Genomic DNA, 7,168 nt, shown 5'->3' with positions numbered 1-7,168 from the left:
TGTTAAAAGTTTTAGGCACTTGTGTAAAAATGCTGTAAAATGAGGATGCTGTCAAAAATAGTCATAAATAGATTTTCTTTATCAACTAACTTCTAATAACTAAATGAAATCAACATTTGGTGTGACCATCCTTTGTGTTTAAAGCAGCTTTTGCCCTAGGTGCACTTGCGCATAGTTTTTCAGGTAGCTTTGCAGGTAGGTTTCTTAAAGCATCTTGAAGACGTTGTAGTGTAGTGTTCTAATAATTTTGGCCACCACTGTATAAAATGTACACTTATTTAGCATGGATGCATTAGAAACACACACACACACACACTGATAAGACAACATTTAACAAGTTTCACAGGGAAAAAAATAGTTTTAAAATATATTAAAATAGAAAACAATTAATCTAAACTGACATAATATTATAGTGTTACTATATTTTTGATCAAATAAATAAAGCCTTGGTGAGCAGAAGATACTTCTTTCCAAAAAAATAAAAATATTACGAACTTACCAACACACATGCCATTTTTAAACCCTGGTATATGATACAAGTGTATGTACTTTCCCATACATAAGTGAAAAACATACTTTTAATACAAAGCAGAAGCGTGTGAATTGGAATGCCGCCTCAATCTACGAAAAGTGGCAAAATGCCCCCCAAAAGTTTTAAACCGAATGCTGTTCAATGGTTTAATCTCACTGTAACACATTAAAGTTCTGAGCGTGTTATTCTGCATGGCAGAGCAGCTTAAGCTAGAGAAACTCTGCTGCTGAGTTCAAAGCTCAAACAACTGCAGAAATCTTCTGTATGGATACCTGCTATTGCCGTTATAACGAAAACTTTGATAGTGTCTGGGTATGGTTTTGCATGGATATCACGTTACTTATGAAGACATATTACTTTCCCTATCCTTAAAAGCACACAACTTTGATATTTATCTGAGCGTATGTAAACACATCCCTTTACGCTCACAGTGGGAAACGTCACTCTGATCAAAGTCCCCGCCGCGGCTCGGTGTGTGGAACTTCTAAACCCTTACAAATATCAGAACTGTCAGCTAACATGTTTGCAGAAGCACACGAGAATTAGTGAGAGATGGCGCCAAGATGAATTAGTTAGGGAGGCATTTGGAATTTGGGTGAACACATTTGTGACTTTACCTTAAAGTGAAAAAAAGAAAATTCTGTCATTATTTATTGACATTGTTGCACACCTATAACACAAAATATATATATTTTTTTTTAAATGTGTTTTTTGTCCATGCAACACATAATCAAGTTGAATTTTTTAAATGTACAGATATACCAAATGCATTATTAATGAACTATTAGGATCATTTGGATTAAATAATATTAAAATGAATGAGAACATGCAAATGAAGTTAGGTGCATTATGAAAGGCTGTCCTTCAAACATTAGAAACATAAATTTGGCCTCAACACTTTGGTAAGTGTAGATGAAATTCTTAATAGATATAATGAAAGGTGCTTTGTGAGTTGAGAGAATTTCTGAAGATCTTTTGGGAGATTAGTCAAAATCAGAGTTTTGGAAATTTAATGGGGGGGGGGCATAAATACGTGAGCATAAATTCTTTATGATGGCGGTAACCCTGAGAAGACGTAAGTTTCCTCTCTATCCAGCAGTAGAAATATTTAAACAAGTATTATTTAAGACTCAACTAAAAATATCGTCGCATATGCTGTGTTTTGAATTCACATACATTGTGCATTCATATTCATTTGGCACTGGTAGAACATGTATAAGTACTTTCTGCTAATTAATCAGTTTTAGATTAATGTCAGGTTTTACAAATTAATGCTACATTATTGCGGCAAATAACGAACATGGCATCTGCTTTGCTATTTTTCATTCTCCGTTACTTTGCGTTTTCTCTGTGGTACTAGAGCACATATGCACATTGCTTTAATTCTCTTAATAAACTAAAAGATGTGCAATTAAATTTGTATATGGGTCAAAGACGAGACGTCCTATTTTGATGTCTGCATCAAATTCAATTTATAAAAGTGATTTTATATACATATAAAGCATATTAAATGAAAGTAAAGGGTCTACTTTAATGTTTCAAATAACTTTTGTGAAAATAAAATGTCAAAATATGGGTGAAATAACATTCCATCGTCATTCAGTATAACAGATATATTTATGTAAAAATGAAACAAGACACTTATTCTGACCTGTACTTATTTAAACATATGAACAAATAAGGGATCATACTAAATTTTATAATATTTTAAACAATTAAATCCTTGCTGACAAATGGGTAAGATTGGTAAAAATTTTAAATTACTATCAATTAGTATTTTGGGTCTGCACTGTGGTCCTTAAAGGGTTAGTTCACCCAAAAATGAAAATTCTGTCATTAATTACTCACCCTCATGTTGTTTCAAACCCGTAAGACCTTCGTTCATCTTCGGAACACAATTTAAGATATTTTTGATGGAATCTGAGAGCTGTCTGACCCTGCATAGACAGCAACGCAACTGAAATGTTCCCAAGTACAGAGGCGTAGCAAGGAGATCTGTAAAATAATCCATGTGACATCAGTGGTTCATCTGCAATTTTACGAAGCTACGAGAATACTTCTTGTGCGCAAAACAAAAAAAAGAAAAAAAAGAAAAAAACGACTTTATTCAACAATTCGTCTCCTCCACATCACCCTGGTGCCATTTTGGAGAATATCTGCTGTATGCTATTCTGTGTCAGCTGTGTCAATTTCTACTTCTTGAACTCTTCCAGTTTGTTTGGGTTGAATCTGTTTACTCTGGTGTGCAAAACTCTTTCAAAGTTCTGCGGCTGAGTTCACTGGTCCCTTTAAAGTCCTTGAAGAGCACGACAAAAGCGACCTTAATCAGTGATTGTTTTGAGTCCAGGTGAAAAACAACACAGTGGCTGTGGATTGTGTGCCCTGGTGGCGAGGCTTTGATGGGCTGGAGCAGATTAAAGTCAGTGAAGTAATATGGACACATTAAGGGTAAATTGATTTTGCTTGGAATAAAAGGTCAGGATAAGTGGTTTTGTGAGAAACTGGCCTCTCTCTTCATTAGCTTTCAGTCCCTTGTCTAACAAGTTTAGGCATCGCACACTATTTGGTCACCCAACCAACAGGAAACAGGCCTCAGGGAAGCAGCTTTTCTCAAATGTCACTCTTATAATGTCAAATCATGGATTATGTGTCAAAAGCACAAAGCCTCTTGTGTCAACATGACAAAGACGGTGAATTAGGCATTGGCAATAAACCACAAGTCTCACGAGGGAGCTTTATTGTTCTAAATTAAAAATAGTCTATAAGGCTGGATATGGGGAAAAAAAAGCTTCAAATATTCTGACAACATTGCAGCTCTCATTATATTATGTTGGCCTGTTTTGGTCTCAGAGCAAAAAAAAAAAAAAAAAAGAAAGAAAAATCACATTGGGAAATATCCCAATTATCAAGATTTTTTTTTTTTAATGAAGTTACGATTGCACAAAAAGTCATAATGTGTGATATAAAGTCACAATTAAGAATTTTACGATTTTATTACAGAAAATAAAGTCTCAGTTATGAGAAATAAAGTCAGAACTGTGTGAAATTAAAGGCATTTTATGAGATATAAAGTCACAGTGTGGGAAAAGACTAAAACTGTAATAAGTAACTAAAATTATGAGAAACAAAGTTGCAATTATCAGATAAAAAAGTGAGATATAAAGTAGAATTCTGAAATGTGTGACCCTGGAACACAAAACCAGTCTTAAGTAGCACGGGTATATTTGTAGCAATAGCCAACAATACATTGCATGGGTCAAAATGATCGATTTTTCTTTTATGCCAAAAATCATTAGGATATTAAGTAAATATCGTGTTCCATGAAAATATTTTGTAAATTTCCTACTGTAAATATATCAAAACTTAATTTTTGATTAGTAATATGCATTGCTAAGAACTTCATTTGGACAGCATTAAAGGCAATTTTCTCAGTATTTTGATTTTTTTTTTTTTTTTTTTCACCCTCAGATTCCAGATTTTAAAATAGTTGTATCTCAGCCAGATATTGTCCTATCCTAACAAAGCTTATTTATTTAGCTTTCAGATGATGTATAAATCTCAATTTCAGAAAATTGACCATTATGACTGGTTTTGTGGTCCAGGGTCACATATAAGGTGAAAAATTATGAGAAATAGCAATTTTCTGAAGTGGAAATATCCACATTACATGCTAATGCATTCACAGTGCTGTAATCTACACATACTGTTAATCCAGATCATTGCTCATTTATGAGTCATGTTTTATTAATATGATAAGTGGATAATACTAGCATTATGACATGCAGGTGGATTGGAGATTTTGCACTAGACTGCTGTGACATATATGCTGTGGCTATATTAATATTTTAATATCTCTCTCCACCTCCTTATCACATGTAGCACCAAATTGTTTTGACATGCCAAGTTAAAAGATTTATGAAAAATGGCTTAAGGTCCTATATGTGATTAGCTAAGACATACACAACATCAAGGAACTTGGTGAAATATTATGCCAAAACACACAACAACCATTCAGAATCAAATCTGAAAACCATTGAAAAAAACTGATACATTTTCCATGATGCAACTGACATACTAGGTTTATGCATGAAGCTTCACAAAATTATAGACCTGTCTGCATGTGTGAGCATCCACGTATATGCATGTCTCATATTTATGTCAACCTGATTAATATTTTTTTTTTTTTTTTTTTTTGCACCCTCAGATTCCAGATTTTAAAATAGTTGTATCTCAGCCAGATATTGTCCTATCCTAACAAAGCTTATTTATTTAGCTTTCAGATGATGTATAAATCTCAATTTCAGAAAATTGACCATTATGACTGGTTTTGTGGTCCAGGGTCACATATAAGGTGAAAAATTATGAGAAATAGCAATTTTCTGAAGTGGAAATATCCACATTACATGCTAATGCATTCACAGTGCTGTAATCTACACATACTGTTAATCCAGATCATTGCTCATTTATGAGTCATGTTTTATTAATATGATAAGTGGATAATACTAGCATTATGACATGCAGGTGGATTGGAGATTTTGCACTAGACTGCTGTGACATATATGCTGTGGCTATATTAATATTTTAATATCTCTCTCCACCTCCTTATCACATGTAGCACCAAATTGTTTTGACATGCCAAGTTAAAAGATTTATGAAAAATGGCTTAAGGTCCTATATGTGATTAGCTAAGACATACACAACATCAAGGAACTTGGTGAAATATTATGCCAAAACACACAACAACCATTCAGAATCAAATCTGAAAACCATTGAAAAAAACTGATACATTTTCCATGATGCAACTGACATACTAGGTTTATGCATGAAGCTTCACAAAATTATAGACCTGTCTGCATGTGTGAGCATCCACGTATATGCATGTCTCATATTTATGTCAACCTGATTAATATTCCATCTTTAAGGGCCTTCTCTTGGAAATTAACTTTTCCGCTGTGCCTCTGAGAGGAGATTGGGTGTTTAATAAACTGTCTCAACGTTTCACAATCACTGAACACATCAGATCGGATGTGCACTAAAGCACTTAAAAAAAAAAGAAGGAAAACCCTGAACATCAGGTCCCGCTGCATCCCATATGTGAAGTGGATGCAGTTGCCATGACAACAGCACACAGAGCTATGATGATTCAGTGATCTTTTGCCTAAATGACCCTGATTAGGGTCCTCTAGTCTTCTAGAGTAGTTCAGCATCAGTCAGAGGACACACAACAGCGTAGGAGGGAAAGCACAGTTGGGTAATGACGCCCACCACGGTTCAGAGAGACGTACGGGCATATTAACCCTTAAATGGGTTTGTGTCCTGGGGAATACAGACATTTGAGAGGCCGAAGGATGTCATTTTAGTATTAAATATTGACAAGCGCGGTCCCAAAATAACTTGATAGCAATGAAATGTTCAAATTTTTCACACAAAATGTCTGTATCTCAGAGAAGATGTAAAGAGGTGGGATGATTTCAACAACTACAAAAAAATAAGCATTAAGAAATGTTTCTTTAGCAGCAAATTGTCATATAACAATGGATTCTGAAGGATTATGTGACACTGAAGACTGGATTAATGAAGCTGAAAATTCAGCTTTGCATCGCAGGAATAAATTACATTTTTAAACATATTAAAACAGAAAAGAGTTATGTTAATTTGTAATGACATTTCACAAAAAAATGTTTGAATATCAGGGAAGATGTAGCCAAAATAGAGTAAAAAAAACACTTGTTTTTAAAAGAGACATTTAGGTTTTCTGGCCTGTGTTTAATAAAAAATCTTAAATGTAAAGTGGTACAATATCAGTGTCACAAGAAAGTTTTTTTCTGTTTTTGGTGGGGTAAAACATGATATTAGCATTGTACATGTCTAAAAATAATAATAAAAAAAAAAATGTGACTATGGTAATTTTTGTAAGTTTAATAAAAACTCAACAAATTGTAATCTTAAAATTAAATTGCATTATTGAAGTCCTAATATGTAAACCAAAAAAAAGGCAACATTGCCATATAAAACATACATTTTTTTTCTTTAATTAAATTAATATTTCTCTGATGTGTTTAGGTATTTATACACTTGGATTTCCTAAACTAAACTTGAATCATAATCATGGGTTCTTCATTACTGTTCCTAAAAGCATCAAATAAATCACTCTGACCTTTCTCTTTGTTGTCATATGGAACAGCTGACTGTCCACTCTTCCAGCCCTTTCCAGAAAATATGTAGTGTTTATTTTTGTATGAAAAGAAGAAACACAAATCACAATTGTGTTATTTATACAGTATATGCATGCAATTATATCATGATAAACAATATTAGAATTAAAAAAATAAATGAATAAATGTTAGAATATAATTAATGCCACTATCTATACAAATTTCCTAATGATAAAATGCCTTAGTAAAGTGTAGGTTCAATACAGATTTGCTATATGGCAACAGAGCATTTTTTTTCCCATTGTACTTCAGAGTTGTCTTTCCTGTAAAACTATTTTAGATAAGGTTGATTATTTTATAACTGATTAAAGATCAATCAATCAATAATAGAGAAAGAAAGAAAGAAAGAAAGAAAGAGAGAAAGAAAGAGAGAAAGAAAGAAAAAAAAGAAAAAAGAAAGAAAGAAAGAAAGAAAGAAAGA

This window comes from Sinocyclocheilus anshuiensis, unplaced genomic scaffold (genome assembly GCF_001515605.1).
Source record: "Sinocyclocheilus anshuiensis isolate Anshui unplaced genomic scaffold, SAMN03320099.WGS_v1.1 scaffold850, whole genome shotgun sequence".
Taxonomy (NCBI): Eukaryota; Metazoa; Chordata; class Actinopteri; order Cypriniformes; family Cyprinidae; genus Sinocyclocheilus; species Sinocyclocheilus anshuiensis.
This window is presented reverse-complemented; position numbering follows the sequence as displayed.